Source organism: Pleurodeles waltl, chromosome 8, assembly GCF_031143425.1.
Source record: "Pleurodeles waltl isolate 20211129_DDA chromosome 8, aPleWal1.hap1.20221129, whole genome shotgun sequence".
In the NCBI taxonomy this organism is placed as follows: Eukaryota; Metazoa; Chordata; class Amphibia; order Caudata; family Salamandridae; genus Pleurodeles; species Pleurodeles waltl.
In genome coordinates, this window is record NC_090447.1 from 1,368,678,568 (window position 1) to 1,368,695,854 (window position 17,287).

At 45.9% G+C, this 17,287-nt stretch overlaps 1 protein-coding gene across 4 annotated transcripts in view; it reads right to left on the bottom strand.

Moving 5' to 3' along the window:
- CNTN5 (contactin 5) overlaps window positions 1-17,287 on the bottom strand; it is a 3,179,309-nt gene that overhangs the window by 2,572,621 nt on the left and 589,401 nt on the right. For all 4 annotated transcript variants that reach the window (XM_069202389.1, XM_069202386.1, XM_069202392.1 and 1 more), the window contains one exon: window positions 12,796-12,853. The gene's annotated coding sequence lies outside the window, so the exon portion shown is untranslated. The remainder of the gene's footprint in view (window positions 1-12,795; window positions 12,854-17,287) is intronic.

The window sequence follows — 17,287 nt, forward strand, 5'->3', positions numbered from 1 at the left end:
GGTCATATTTTGTATGGCCAGAATGGTAATATAAAATCCTGCTGACTGGTGAAGTCGGATTTAATATTACTATTCTAGAAATGCCACTTTTAGAAAGTGAGCATTTCTTTGCACTTAAATCTTTCTGTGCCCTTCAATCCACGTCTGGCTAGGTTTAGTTGACAGCTCCTTGTGCATTCACTCAGACACACCCCAAACACAGGGTACTCAGCCTCACTTGCATACATCTGCATTTTGAATGGGTCTTCCTGGGCTGGAAGGGTGGAGGGCCTGCCCTCACACAAAGGACTGCCACGCCCCCTACTGGGACTCTGGCAGCCAGGTTTGAACTGAAAGGGGGCTTGGTGCATTTCTTAGACACTCTTTGAAGTCACCCCCACTTCAAAGGCACATCTTAGTATAAAACAGGGCCACTGCCCTACCTCATCAGACACTTGCTGGAGAAGAAACCTGAACCAGAAACTACAACCTGCCAAGAAGAACTGCCTGGCTGCTTAAAGGACTCACCTGTCTGCTTTTCTACAAAGGACTGCTGCCTTGCTGTTGGCCTGCTGCCTTGCTGAACTGCCTGGCTGCTTAAATGACTCACCTGTCTGCTTTTCTACAGAGGACTGCTGCCTTGCTGTTGGCCTGCTGCCTTGCTGAACTCTTGTCTGGCTGTAAAAGTGCTCTCCAAGGGCTTGGATAGAGCTTGCCTCCTGTTCCCTGAAGTCTCAGGACCAAAAAGACTTCACTTTTTCACTTGGACGCGCCGTGCGCTGAAATTTTCGACGCACAGCTTGTTCCGCGGCGAGAAAAATGCTGCACACCGACGCTGATCGACGCGACGCCTTTGGGACGACCGGAACTTCGACGCACAGGCTCGCAAGGACAACGCCGCCCGACCTCCAGAGGAGAAATCGACGCGACGCCTGCTGTGAGTGCGAAACTGCGACGCACAGCCCCGCAGAATGACGCGCAGCCGGAAAACAAGCAGGAGAATCAACGCACAGACCCGGGACATCTGGTAATCCCCGCGATCCACAGAAAGAGACTGTCTGCCCGCCGGAAAACGACGCACGACTTCCCCGCATGAAAAATAACGACGCAAGTCCGTGTGTGCTGGGGAGAAATCGACGCACACACCATTTTTCCACGTATCTCTTCTCCTGTGGCCCTCTGAGGAGATTTTCCACCAGAAACCAGGTACTTTGTGCTTGAAAGAGACTTTGTTTGCTTTTTAAAGACTTAAGACACTTTATATCACTTTTCAGTGATATCTTTACAAATTCATAATGCATCTTTGATCGTTTTGACCTGCAAATACCCATATATATTATCTTATATATCTTATATATTTTTCTAAACACTGTGTGGTGTATTTTTGTGGTGTTATATTATGGTGTTGTATGATTTATTGCACAAATGCTTTACACATTGCCTTCTAAGTTAAGCCTGACTGCTCGTGCCAAGCTACCAGAGGGTGGGCACAGGCTAATTTTGGATTGTGTGTGACTTACCCTGACTAGAGTGAGGGTTCTTGCTTGGACAGAGGGCAACCTGACTGCCAACCCCATTTCTAACATTAACATAACAGCGCATGCAGGAAAATCACTATGTCCAGTGGGTGAGCTCCCTGGGACATAGCTAGTGAGCCGGCCCCAGGGGATGGGGTCCCGGGAGCCAATAATAACTCAGGGAGGGCAGCTCGATCCACATATAAACTAATTCCGGCCTCTGGTTGGACACGCCAGGACCTCTAGAGGCTCAGGGGGAGAAACTGTGTGGTTTTCCACCATTTATCATGATTACAGCCTGAGAGAGGGCTCCCTGCGGCCTATAGAGGCTTGGGGAAGGAGGTTGTGCAGCCCCCTCCTCATATACACTAATTGTGGCCCTGGGGGTGGGGTCCCAGTGCCTCTGGAAGCTAGTGCCTGGCGGCTGCATGCCCCCCTTCCCTATTTCATGATTACAGCCCTGAGGGAGGGCTTCCTGGGGCATTAATTGGCACGGGGAGGGGACTCCACGGCCCCCTCCTTTATGAATACAGCCCCAGGGGTGGGCACCCCAATGCCTACACTTAATAAATGCAGCCTGGGTTCACAACATTTTTTACCTTATGTTTTGTTTTTGGACCCTGAAGGGGATCACCTATGGGAGACAGAGGGCCTACCCTGACCCCTTATACTATTTTTACTTCAGGACAGGGTACTAAGTCCCCAAATCCTGTAATGGCTGCCGCAAACATTTTTCTCATGTTGCTGGCAGCCAATCAGTGTGTGGGAGTGAGATGGCCCAAAGGAAAAAAACTCCCTTGGCCAATCAGAACACTCCATTTTTTAATTGGCACTCTAGTGAGAGTCTCTTGAGCTTCTTGCATACCCAACCGTCTAGATGTGTAATTACTTTTTCCCCGTACTTTCTTAAAACCTACTATTTACACCAAATCACTAAAAGCACAATCTGTGGATCTAGATTTCTGCCAAATTTGGTGTAGTTCCATTCAAAGGTTTTTGCAGTAGCCCGTCTTACAGAACTTTGTGGGAAATACAGACGATTTTGCATTTTGGGACCCCCTCACCCTTTTTCTCTCATCCCCTGCTTGACGGATCATCCCGAATTTTTCCGTGCACAAACTAGTCAAAAAGAAGCAGCTTTTTGGAACGTTTTGGGGGGAATCGTCAACCTGTGCCAAAGTTATTAGCAACACAAAAATGCTTTTACTATGAAAAGGCAATCCTATCTATTACTCCTTAGAGGAGACCACCACTAAGTAATAAATACATGTAAGGAAGACATGAAATATGGAAATATTTGAGGATTACTTGTGAAATACAGATTTCATGATCAGAATGACAGCCCCCACTACCGCTCTGTAGCGCATCACCATTGTGAGAATCAGCCAATTGCCAGGGCAACTAGGATTATGCAAACTTTCTAAATTACGAAGTAAGTTTGTGTAAATCATGTGACAAAACGGCAAATTACGTGACACATTCTTTGGAAGTAACATTTTCATCCATTTGAGGTAGAAATATATGTTTTGTGCAATATGCAAGTTATGTCATAAATCTGGTAAACCCATAATTATGCAGTGAACAATGCAATCACATAACCCAAAGGCCCTTAACATTCTCATTGTTCTATCAACATTTTAATCTGAAAGATATACAAAACCATAACAAGGCCTGTCTGTAAAGCACCATACAGTAGGAATGGCAGGCCGGCAGAATTATGCAGAGTTTTAATCGGGGCCTCCTGGCCGGCTTCTGCAAGCAGGGTCTTTTCAAGGCTAGAAATTAGCATTTCATGGAACTAATCCTAATGGCGCATTTCTCAAAATGACAGCCTGATCCCCCCTGTTCAGCTGATCAAAAATAAGCCCGATTTGCTTTCCACTTTCAGGATCATGCACATCGGAAAATGTGGACAGAACAGCGAAAACACAAGCACTATGTTGTAAGTAATAGGACAGAAAAAATGTTAAACTTCCGCTGTATTCTCCTGACACATTCAGATATGGGCATGTATTGTAGCATGCAACGGGCAACAACTGTACCCAACGCAGTGCATTAATCAGATCCAAGCATGGCGTCCATCCTATGATACTGTGCCTGATGCACTCCGGGTATTGCTTTCTGCGTTAAGCAAAATCAAGGTCATTTGGATTATTTTAGCAGTTTAGGATTTTCAATAGTTAAACTATATTATGGTCTTGACGGTAAAACGTGGAACTTACGTTTCACACCCAGCAAAAAACAACCCAACCAAAACTGCATAAAACGAATTGAAATCCAGACATAAAGACAGCCTAACACCGAACCCTGAAACACCTCCACAGCTAATCTGTGCTGTCACCATCCAGCAAGAAGAGATTGCTGTGTGACGTTCATTAAGCAAACATTCACAGCATGTGGGACCCGTTCCCAAAGCAACTGCCATGTGTCAAGCAGAGCTACCAAGCCATGCCAATGAATCCGCCAACATCAGCACAGCATCAAGGTGTAGGTTTGCCTTCTCATCTACCATTTTCTATCGCATTTTGTTTCTGAGAGCTGTAAATAACAGATGCTACTATTTCCCAGATTAGACGGTACTCAGTTTACCCACCTCGGAAGGATGGAAGCCTGAGTCTGCCTTGGCAGGACTTAAACTTGTGACCTACAGATCACTCTAGATATCAGTCAAGAGTGAACTCAACAAGCCATGTTGTCAGCATCCTGCCATGTAACATTATAATAATAATCTTTGCCAATGCCATAGGGAGTCCAGTGAAATGAGGCAAGATTAGTGATATGGAGGAGAATGACCAGTCATGCTAGGCTGAGCATTCACACAAGGGATACGGCCATATTAATTTGCTCAGTTATCAATCTGTCTCACCTGAATGGTCATTATTTCTCTTGTAGGCACAGTGACCACTGCCCAATGCTGGATAAACCGTCATACGAGGCAAAATAACCAGCCAGGAGGCAGTGTACAGACTTTGTTAAAGGGTGTCAATTAATGTGAGGCTCTTGGCAAAAGCAGTGACCAGGCACTTCAACAGAAGCACTGACTTACCACTACTGTGAGGCAAAGTGCCCCCGGAGATGTATCAGTGATAGAAGATAGACTATTGGTGCTACAGTGCACTTCTAAGCAGTTAGGGCCAGATGTACGAATGTCCTGAATTGCGACTCGCAAATTGCGAGTCAGAGCGATTAATATTAATGATGTGGGTCGCAATTTGCGACCCCCTTGCGACTCGCAGCACTCACAGGGATGGTGGCCTGCTGGAGACAGCAGACTACCATGTCTGTGACTGCTTTTAAATAAAGCAGTTTATTTTTTGTAATGCAGCCCGTTTTCCTTAAAGGAAAACGAGATGCATTACAAAATGAAAAAATGAAACATTTCAGTTCCATTTTTTTAGAGCAGGCAGTGGTCCATAGGACCACTGCCTGCTCTAAAAAAATGTTTTCCAGGCCGTTCACAAAGGAGAGGGGATCCCATGGGGACCCCTTCCCTTTTGCAAAAGGGTTACCACCAGTGTGACACTGATGGTAACTGCGATTGCTTTGCGACCGCGGTCACAAAGCAATACAGCATCGCGCTGCGACCTGCAATTAGGAAGGGAAACACCCCTTCCTAATTGCGACTCGCAGTCCCGTTTTGCGAGTCGGTAACCAGGTTACTGACTTGCAAAACGGGAATTGGGCATCACAATGTGGGTTTTGCACGTCGCAAACAGCGAAATTCGCTGTTTGCGACGTGAAAAACCTTTCCTACATCTGGCCCTTAGTGTTCTAAGAACTTTGCGGAGGAAGTGTGCTAAAAGGCCACTCGAGGAAGCAAGAGGGTCTGAGACTGACAATGGGGATGCTGCTGTTTGTTGCCTCTCTCACGAAGGACAAGTTGATTTTCTCCTACCCACAGCATGCAGTCTGGGGTGCTAGAGTTTAATGAGCTTAGAACCTCATAGCAATAGAGATGGTGTGGTAGGCTGCTCTTGAGAATGAGTTCTTCACTGACACGTGTGAGCACTGAAATTCACATTAATAATGATTTCATGTATTTCAATATTTTAATTAACATTTAAAATGTATTAACATGAAAACTAACGTGCAACTCGAAATTTGCCTACTTGATTGGCCACCATCATATACGAAGTTATTCATTAATAATGTATTAATATGTATTAAGAGCTTATATATTTTTGAAAATGCACTACTCTGTCATACTTACATTTAAATGTTATGAATTTCACTTGTGCTAACTAAAAGGCCTCAAGTTAGCAAGGCCGCAGCTAAAACAGAATGTCTGCCAAATACAAAAAAATGCAACGTTAATAGAATGATCTCATGTCCGCTGTATAACTACTTCATTGTTTGAATCTTAAAAACTTGTCCAGACTTGAACTAACAAAATTTATTTCTTTCGAGGAAATGTGCATAACCTGAAAATGTTTCTACATCATTGTAACTGTTGTCTCGAAGCGTACGGGAAAGCGATGCTCTCATGGACTAACAATGGGCCTACTGATATCAGAAGGAAGGATTCTACAAATTGATTCTTATTGTATCAACTGAATGCACGCAAATGGAGAAGAACCAATCATTGACATGTGAACGCCTATCTAGTATCTCTTTGATATGTAGTGAAATTATTATTGGACAATCTTTCCTCGCAAGATGCTTCTGACCAATGACAATGTGGGACATCTAACTTAACCGCACTCTTCTTGGAGCTTTAGGTCATTCATGCTCAGCCATTATTCCGAGATTCATTCATTCATCACTTTGACACTTGCCAGCCTGACTACTGATGTTCTGGTAGTTTATTATTTTTGAGTTTATTTCTTATGCTCCATGCATTGATGCTGGTGCTTACTTTAGCGCTTGATGCTTAGAGATTGTAGTGCTTTGCTGCCTGCCTTAGAAATTAACTTGATGGTTCGGAGAACCTAGAGCGCTGATTTCTGAACCATTCCGCTTTTTCTAAATCCCCTCTGTACTGATGCTGAAGTCCCCCTGATGAAGATAGCGCTACTCGCTGATCCTTAAGGACAGTTATATTATATATCGAAAATGTATTGCTGATTTGTCTTTTGTTTTCTAGGTACCAACTGCTGCCTAGATGTTTTCCAAATTTGTGTTACTAAAAGTTTTGCGTGAAGCCCAACATGCTAATGCTAATCTGGAGTTAGTGAGGTGTTTTTCTCTATTCATCTGACTTTGACAACAAACTGAAAACATTCAATTGCTGATCAAATGTATGTTATTACCATTGCGCAATTATTCTTGCTATTAATCTGTACTGTCGCTATTGAAAGTCTTGTCATCACTGCTTTCATAAAATTGAGATTCTTTAGGCGTTTCGGTCAACTTGTGTTGTTTCTGTATCTTTATCATGTGGTTTGGACACTAATTTACGTACTCTTACCATTGTTAATATCCGTGCACAAATAGGTCATGGTGCGTACAGTTACTGACTCTAAAGAATTGAATTGTTTATTTGGTGTTATTCACATGATGTACAGAGTTAATGGTGTGATCATCTTAAACGAGTCAAAAGGTCCATCGGCCTAAGGATGCATTCCCTTACTAGTTATCATAACTAAACTGATAAGGCCAGACGCGCTCACACGTGTCATGGAATAATGAGCAGTTGGGCCAAAAACTGATGTCTAGTTCACCCTCGTGGTTTCAGTCCTAGGTTGAATCAAACTAGGACATTGAAAATTCACTATGGGCTATTCTAAACTGGGCTTCTGTAAGTGGTGCCTGGAGTTTGGGATCATCTTAGGATGTGAAGTGAGACATGAAGTATGGGTGCATTCAACTTTACTGAACTTCAGTGATTATTCTCTAATAGATTTTCAGTCAACAGCATATAGGAATGCTCCCTCCTCTTCCTGTCTTGGTATCATCTCATTCACTAGTTCAACCTTGTTTGAGAAGTGACTGAAGAACCAAGGGACTAGAATGGGCTAAAGGTAAGTGTATTTATTTCAGTAACACAAGTCCTGTCCTAGGAGGAGGGGAAACAAGGTCCCAACAGACGTTTATGGAATTGCAGGAACAACACCTTCTGCACAGAACTAGAGGACATTCCAGAGTGCCACATAACCGCCTCTTACATAAAGAAAAATATAAAAAATGGCATACACAATGACAATATAGATATGTGAAAAAACACATTTATCAGAATAAAGTGGAAAGGCAACAATCAACTAACAAAAAAAACACTGATGATCTACAGAACACGAGACATAGTACACTATGTTATAACACAGTCGTGTAACCAGCAAAGTGCATAGGCCTTGCATTTATTTGACTTAAATTACTGGATGAGCCACACGGCGCTGGCACAATCTCCAGAGTCTCTGTAGAGCGCTCCTTCCCTGAAATCACTTGATGTTCATTTATCATTAATTAAGCACTCAGTTACTTTTACCACCTTGCTTTTGTTGCATACATTGCCACTGAATAATTAAGATGCATGTCTTCCAAAAGTTACCACGTTCAACACACAAGAAAAGCTGGACAGTCTCATCCTGGGCCTCCAGTTCACTCCTACAACCGCACCTATACTGAAATCCCGCTTGCATTGTACCTTAACACTCTTTTTTTCCAGTATGAATCTTTTGTTTGGTCACACAGTATGTTTTTAGCTTTGTTGCTGCTTTTCTGTCGCTCGTTCTCCCCACTCTCACGCAACATGGCACAGTAAGGCTACACTATGTCCTCCCCACTTTTTCTCCAATTTTCACCTGCACTCGAAGCCAGTTGAAAACGTTCCTTGACTACCCTGCTCTAGCGCTCTGCCACACCAATACTCTAAGGAACATAAAGTGATGTGCTGGAATGGCTGTTCCCATGGTGCTTCAGAAAAGCTTCCGTTTCCTACGATAAGGGCAGGACCCCTTGCTCAGTGATCACTTTTCTCAAAAAACTGTCTCTTCTAAACACACAAATTTGATTAATTCATGATCCTGGCCATCTGGCATCTGCCGCAAAGGTGTTGTACGTACCACACCCCCTCTTTCCCTAGTCCAAAGAATATTCCTGCACAGACAACTGAAAGCCGAGAAAAAGGATGGTCCAGGATGGTCTGGCTACTAACCAGATTACTATCCATGGCTTAGGAAAGGAATGAGTCGGGTTTCTAGTGACAGCAATGTACTAGTAGATGACAAAGATGGGTTCATTGTACCAGTCTAGTAATGTCTTGCATCCTGTAGTCTACACCCCCATTTGCTGCCGTTTCCCTTTGCCACCCTTGACCACTGAATTTGCATGCCTACTTACTCCAATACCCTACAATGTAAGTAGCCTGATGAGTGATACCATTCAATATATTTCCTTTCACATTGGTACACATTCATTGACGTTCATTTGAAATATGTTTTTGTATTGTGGAAAACTGAGTAAAACGTAAATGGAAGAATATGAACTATATTTAGTAAGATATTAGGAATCAATTTCCACGTTAATGGACATGAAAACTTGTAACGTTCACAATCTTAGCAATGTTAAAATCCCTTCTTTTTGTGTGAGTGGGTAGGTGCTTGCATCTTTTAGGTCACTGGTGCCTATATCATTGTTAGGAGGGTGAATGAGAACTGAATGTGTTTCTGTTGATTCCGGTTAGGTGGCAGGGTTGCACACTTCCTAGGAGGGTTGGGTGACTGAAAGGTGTCTCATAATAATAAGTGGGTGGTCCGATAGTCTGTGTGGGTAAGGGCTGTTTGTGATAATGGCTAGGAAGTAGGAAGCTAGGAAAGCAACAGGCGTATCTGAAACCTGTCTGAGACAGAATGCTTAGGTACAATAAATAATTTGAAGTGAGTCACAGAGTGAGACCACATCTCAAGAGAGGCAGGGGGTGCAGCTACAGGGAAAGGCTTGCCTGGATGATAACTTCTAGGAGGGTAAGACAGGACTTTGGTGGAATCCAAGAGCTGTACAAATGGTACTAACCCCAGACTGAGATGCTGGCTGGTGGGCCACTGGGTGAGCTGTTTTTTCCCTGGTCTTTCGTGAGGGTGAATTGTCCTTGGACCTTGTAGGTGACATAGCAACAAGGACCATGGGAAGAGAAAAGTAGGTGAGCCAGACATGAAATTCACCAATAATGCCAACAATGCTCTGAGCTTCTTGGCACCAGGTCAATTCTTTATCTTTTGTCTTGAACAGAGCGGCCCTTAGTCTTGGCTCTCTGACAGACAGCAGCTTAAACATCCAAGGAAGGGAAAGGTAAAACAGATCACACTTCCCCATGATGATCATCATAGAACGAGGACAAGATGAAGCATTTCTTCGTAGACACCCACTAGCCAGCAGCGTATCACCTCTAGTTACATGGTGTATACCGACGTTACTCAAAGTACGGCCCGCGGGCCACCAGCGGCCCCACGGACCTATCTTGGCGGCCCGCGGACGTCCGAGAAACGCCATATAATAATGGCCACAGTACATAAACATAGAAGAGGGCCGCGGGAGCATGCGCAATAGTGGCTACTTCGCGCATGCTCCCGCGGCCCTCCTCTATGTTTACCTAAGGCGGCCATTAGTTATGGCGTTTCAATGACGATCCTGGCTAGTGGTGGGAAGCCAAAGCCCCTTAAAAGTTAGCGCTTGCAGCTAACTTTTACGGGGCTTTTTTGTCTGCTTCCTGTCACCGTCTCCACGTCTGCCGCCCGCTCGCCTGCCGTGCCGTTGTACATTTGTGGCATCTTTACAGTGCTTTATTAAGGCAGGTAAGGCTCTTTGGTTATTTATTTATTTGTTTTTAATGTAGTGTGTGTGTTACTGGGGTAGGGGTGAGAGCAGATGGCGCTGTGTGCAGATGGCGCTGTGTGTGTATGGCGCTGTGTGTGTTACTGGGGTAGGGGTGAGAGCAGAAGACGCTGTGTGCAGATGGCGCTGTGTGTGATACTGGGGTAGGGGTGAGAGCAGATGGCGCAGTGTGTGTGCGCTGTGTGTGTGTTACTGGGGTAGGGGTGAGAGCAGATTGCGCTGTGTGCAGATGGCGCTGTGTGTGATACTGGGGTAGGGGTGAGAGCAGATGGCGCAGTGTGTGTGCGCTGTGTGTGTGTTACTAGGGTAGGGGTGAGAGCAAAAGACGCTGTGTGCAGATGGCGCTGTGTGTGATACTGGGGTAGGGGTGAGAGCAGATGGCGCAGTGTGTGTGCGCTGTGTGTGTGTTAGTGGGGTAGGGGTGAGAGCAGATTGCGCTGTGTGCAGATGGCGCTGTGTGTGATACTGGGGTAGAGGTGAGAGCAGATGGCGCAGTGTGTGTGCGCTGTGTGTGTGTTACTGGGGTAGGGGTGAGAACAGATGGCGCTGTGTGCAGACGGCGCTGTGTGTGTTACTGGGGTAGGGGTGAGAGCAGATGGCGCAGTGTGTGTGCTCTGTGTGTGTGTTACTGGGGTAGGGGTGAGAGCAGATGGCGCTGTGTGTGTGCGCTGTGTGTGTTACTGGGGTAGGGGTGAGAGCAGATGGCGCTGTGTGCAGATGGCGCTGTGTGTGTATGGCGCTGTGTGTGTTACTGGGGTAGGGGTGAGAGCAGATGGCGCTGTGTGTATGTGCTGTGTGTGTGTTACTGGGGTAGGGGTGAGAGCAGATGGTTCTGTGTGTGTGCGCTGTGTGTGTGTGCTGTGTGTGTGTTACTGGGGTGGGGTGAGAGCAGATGGCGCTGTGTGTGTGCGCTGTGTGTGTTACTGGGGTAGGGGTGAGAGCAGATGGCGCTGTGTGCAGATGGCGCTGTGTGTGTATGGCGCTGTGTGTGTTACTGGGGTAGGGGTGAGAGCAGATGGCGCAGTGTGTGTGCGCTGTGTGTGTGTTACTGGGGTAGGGGTGAGAGCAGATTGCGCTGTGTGCAGATGGCGCTGTGTGTGATACTGGGGTAGAGGTGAGAGCAGATGGCGCAGTGTGTGTGCGCTGTGTGTGTGTTACTGGGGTAGGGGTGAGAGCAGATGGTGCTGTGTGCAGATGGTGCTGTGTGTGTATGGCGCTGTGTGTGTTACTGGGGTAGGGGTGAGAGCAGATGGCGCTGTGTGCAGACGGCGCTGTGTGTGTTACTGGGGTAGGGGTGAGAGCAGATGGCGCAGTGTGTGTGCTCTGTGTGTGTGTTACTGGGGTAGGGGTGAGAGCAGATGGCGCTGTGTGTGTGCGCTGTGTGTGTTACTGGGGTAGGGGTGAGAGCAGATGGCGCTGTGTGCAGATGGCGCTGTGTGTGTATGGCGCTGTGTGTGTTACTGGGGTAGGGGTGAGAGCAGATGGCGCTGTGTGCAGATGGCGCTGTGTGTGTTACTGGGGTAGGGGTGAGAGCAGATGGTGCTGTGTGTGTGCGCTGTGTGTGTGTGCTGTGTGTGTGTTACTGGGGTGGGGTGAGAGCAGATGGCGCTGTGTGTGTGCGCTGTGTGTGTTACTGGGGTAGGGGTGAGAGCAGATGGCGCTGTGTGCAGATGGCGCTGTGTGTGTATGGCGCTGTGTGTGTTACTGGGGTAGGGGTGAGAGCAGATGGCGCTGTGTGTGTGTGTGCTGTGTGTGTGTTACTGGGGTAGGGGTGAGAGCAGATGGCGCTGTGTGTGTGCGCTGTGTGTGTGTTACTGGGGTAGGGGTGAGAGCAGATGGCGCTGTGTGTGTGCGCTGTGTGTGTTACTGGGGTAGGGGTGAGAGCAGATGGTGCTGTGTGCAGATGGCGCTGTGTGTGTATGGCGCTGTTTGTGTTACTGGGGTAGGAGCGAGAGAAGATGGCGCTGTGTGCAGATGGCGCTGTGTGTGTTACTGGGGTAGGGGTGAGAGCAGATGGCGCTGTGTGCAGATGGCGCTGTGTGTGTGCACTGTGTGTGTTACTGGAGTAGGTTTGTAGTTATACCTGGATTCAAAATGCAGCATTGTTTAGCAATGTTTTGAAAAAGGGGGCGGGGTGGTTGTGCCCCCTATAAGCCCCCCCCCCCCCCCCCACTCCCGCTGTCACTTCAGTGCGGCCCTCGGCCGCAAACCATACTGCAATTTTGGCCCCGAGAAAAAGTTTGTGAGTGCCCATGGTGTATACAGAGCCAGGGTTGTTGCAGGTATTAGGAGATAGGTGGTCCAGGGTGCCTGTCTAGACTGGTAACCTTAGAGACAGATGGTCTCCCACTTCTGCCACCACTGGTGTGTTGTAGAGTCATCTAGGCTGATGCCTGTGTCCTAGAGTGAGTAGTCAACAATCCAAGGCTGCTGCCTGGAAGGTCTGCTTCCTTTTACCAATTATGAGCCCCATATGCGTTTATCAGAGGCTAAACAAATAACATCTGTGACATAGCAGACAACAATAAAGTACCTGAAATGCTGGCTTGTATAACGATCTGGGCAATACGGTGTATTTTCTTGATCTCAACCTGTTTGGAGACAGAAATATTGAACCTTTTAGATGAAGTAGAATGTTAATGTAGAGCTGAAATCTCCAAGCTGCAAATTTATTATATTGAATTGTTTGGCACGCTATGATTCAAACAAGCACCAAATTAAATGAATTTTCGAGCACGTTAAGTTACACCCCTGTAAATTATTCTTGCTATGTATGAGCGGCATCTATGCAGGAAAGCAAATAATTGTTTTCACATGTTTTTAAAATCATTCTCCGGGAACAGGCAATAGGATTACACACCCAGTGGGATGTTGGCCACATATTTTTCACTCTCATTTAATTTTGTACTATATTTTAAGTTTAAGGACATCCGACATTGTGATGCTCAACTGCGTTCAGCAGAAGTCCTATCAGACAAAGTACATGCTTTTGACTGTGTATGCTGCAAAAGCCTGTGGGATTCAAAGTAAGCTGCAATGTTTGTAATACTTGCTGTACTATTTAGGACAGCGCTAAAAGCGATCTGCATTGAAGCTATAATTCTAGTAGTACACAGCTGCAACAGAATAGGTGAAGCAAGATTCTTAGCAGTATTTTCCTTTCATGCTAAAATATTAATATGCCACATTTAAGCTAAAACAGCGTTAGGACTCATCACTTTCTAGAACCATTTGTTTCTTTGAAACATAAGCACAGTCAAGGTGCACTAAGGCTGTTTTTACGGGTGAGCGCAAAGCGTTCCGTCCCGTGTTGTAATCTCTCTTTGGGCTTCAAACCACGCCCATGTCAGGTCAGTTTCCTTCACTGGTTCGTGAGCTTGCCTTTTCAAATCTGCTCGCTTTCATTAGTGAAAGGCATGCATAAGTCATGCCTTTTCCGGTGTTTAGCCCTCCTCGAGCGCAGCGACCAAGTACGGAAAACATATGAGGCTGTTTTCCATCTGGTTTCTGGACTACTTTTTCGCTTTTATCGCTGCGCAATCTCGCTGGGCAGAAGTTGAGCACTTTGCATGACATCGACCCTGTTACATAGTTAATTGCACTTTTGCCGGTTACACGGATAATTGATCTTTTGCCGATAGGTTTCCCTGCGAGTGAACTTTTATTTCCCTTTGTGTGTTTGCTTTGCACTGATGGCGGCCGTCAGCTCGCTTATGTGAAACTTTTACTTTTCAGTTTATATGGCAAGAAAAGTCCAGTTAGTTATGTGAAACTGTTTTATTTTCATTTTCAATTTATGTGGCAAGACAAGTCCGGTTAGGAGTTTACAATGCTAATTGCTCTAGCTCAAGAAAACGCAAGACTGGTTGCATTGCAAATGCTTGTTTGAGTTTGGGGATGAGGCTACTCAGTGCTTAATTTGTAAATAAAAAGGTGCTGGTGCTCAAAGCCCTCCTCAAACACGGCTGGTGCAATTAAATGTGTGAACACGGAATACTCAGGAAGTGTAATCCTGAAGCCATCTCGGGCCTCCTCAATCAATATAAAGACACTCCCTGCCCCTTCAGCTCACTCTTGCAGTTTTCTCTCTTTGTGACGCTTTTTCGTTTTTCCCTTCATCCGTCTTTCCCATATGTGTCTTTTGCTCTCAGCAAATGCTTGAGGCAGAAGAATAAGGCCTGGCCCGCAAAAATAAGTGCCGGTGCTCAGCACCGGAAACAACAAGCACAAATTAAGCACTGAGGCTACTGCTTCTCTAATTAGATATCCATATTATATGTCATTTCTGCAGCCATTAAAGGTGGTTGTAGAACAGATTCCACTCTGGACTCCAACCAGAACACGAGACTGTCCTGCGTCACTTCGCAGATGACAGCTGACCTTATCTGAGGCTGTAGCCTGTCCCTGCAGGTGGGGCCAGGATAGGGCGAATGGCCCAAGATACAATGCCCACAACAATTGCAGACGACCAAGAGGCACTCAGGCACCAGGATTATTACTTCATCAATATGAACGTGGTTGGGTGGTGAGTAGCACTTCCAGGAATCTCCCTTAATAGAGACTGCTTTCTGCCCGCCCTGTTTCGCTGGGTAGGTTGATACAGTAGCCTGCTGGTTAGTGACGTTGTAATATAATGTCCGGATGGGGGATGTTGCCTTACTGTCCTGGGGCAGGGGTGTTGGGATTTATTATTGAAGAATCTTGTAGCTGTCTACACCTCACTCTTAAAATATCGGGGTAGGGACAACAGTCATCACATCATTGGACAGGAGTACTTGGGGAGACATAGGGGGAACACGGACCGCACTTGTCAGGTGGATGTGACACATATAAAATAAAATCCTGGAACGTACACAGCCTGAACAATAAGAAAAGTGCTACAAAGTCCACGTATACCTAAAATAAAGGGGTACATGTAGTCTTATTACATTAGACTCGCTTGAATAACCGGGAAGGGGTGGAATTGTGTAAACATTGGGGGGAACATAATATATATATATATATATATATATATATATATATATATATATATATATATATATATATACATATATAAAATTAACTCTGTTTTTGCTAGGGTACACTCCTATAGGTGAAACCGGTGGTGCTTTTCCCAGTAATTAGTGAAAAAGTGGATGCAGAAGGGAGATTCACTGACATAAAAGGCCACTTATCAGGTAGGGAAATTTCGATATCTATGTCCCTAACATGAACCAGAGTACATTTCTTGACATGTTATCCCGCCCCCTGGTCCCACCTGCCCCCATTACCTTACGTGATCCTTACTGGCAGAGACTTTCATTGTGTGGCTGATACCAACCGAGACTGCTCCCACCACCCCACTCAGGGACTCACTTTCTGCTCAACTACCACTTGCATGGTTCGGAGGTTCTCCGCTTGGCGACATCACTGAAGGATCACAGATGTGGGTAGACATTTTCACCCTACTGATCGTGATTATTCTTTCTTTTCAGTCCAGCATGTACTACATGTAAGACTGGACACTTTCTTATGTTGACCTGATGTGCTGGAACCTATGACGGACGTGGAATATTTGGAAAGGACCAATCCTGGCCATAAACTCCTAGCCCTTGATTGTCATTGATTGGGGAAGGCTCAAGACCTTCGAGCTGGCAACTGAAAACACAAAAGCCTGGAGGACACCACGTTTCAGGAAACCATTGGGAAGGGGATCAGAAATCAATTTACTGATAATGATGGTTCGCCAGTCTCGGCGCTAAGTGAATGGGAGGCATGTAAAGTAATTACTAGGGGTCTGTGTATAATGAAGTCAGCTGGAGCCCATCGGACTTTGCTAGCCAAGAATGTAACACATAAACAAACACTTAGGGAACTGGAATGGGTTAGGCTTAATAGGCCAGACCCACAGCAGCAAATACTGGAATCTAGGGAGAGGGTGTTTAACACATGGAGCACCTTCAATGTTCTGATAACACAGAATATATGATACGCACCCACCCGGAGCGGGACAAAACTGGCAAAATATTAGCCTGGCTGGCTAACCCCGCCATGCGCAGTGCTCAAATTCTGGAACTATTCACAGCAGTGGGATATAGGGTATATAAACAAGATGATATAAATCAGACTTTTGCTGGATATTATGCCACATTATACGCTACCAATAGAAATGAGAAGGAGGCCTTTATCCAATCCTTCTTGGCAGACCTACCCCTGAATAGACTCTCACCTGAAGAAGAGGAGGAAATGGGGAGAAACTTTTCATTGGAAGAGATCAAGGTTGAAGTGAGGAGAATGGCCTGGCGGAAATTCCTGGGAACAGATGGGCTTCCGGTGCAGTTCTATACAACCTTTACTGAACTGCTCGCTCCCTGTCTGTCTGCCTTATATTGGGAGGTGAGGGGGGCCCATGGTCTGCCACTCTCACTGAGAGATGCCCTAATAATCCCACTGCTCAAATCAGGGAAGTCAGCTACAGATGTGATGGCATACATACCACTATTGATGCTGAATACTGACTACAAAATACTTAGTGGAATCCTGGCTGAGGGGCTACTGCCTCTCCTGCAGGGTGTTATCAACACTGAAGGATCTGGGTTTATACCCGGACACAACATTGCTCTAAACATACAGAGATTACTGGCTCTTTTGAGGGATGAGCCGACCATACCAGAAAGGGGCAGGTTCATGTTCATAGTCACTTAGAAAGCCTAGAATGGGTCCATCTCTGGGATGTGGTGACTCAAATGAGACTAAGGCGGAGGTTTGTGGAGTGGACATAGCTGCTGTATGCATCACCCACCACGAGGATCCAAACGGGCCTCGTAAACTCAGAGCACTGCAAACTGGATAGGGGAACTAGACAGGGGTGCCCATTATCTCTGTTGTTATCCACCATTGTCGTAGAGCCGCTGGTGGGCAGAGCCAGCTCTGCAATACCCTATGCAGGAATGTTTTCTCAAGTGATAACCCACTACATCTCAAATGATATGGTACTGTTCCTTGGTGACATGTGGACAGAACCAGATAGGGCAGTAAACTTCCTT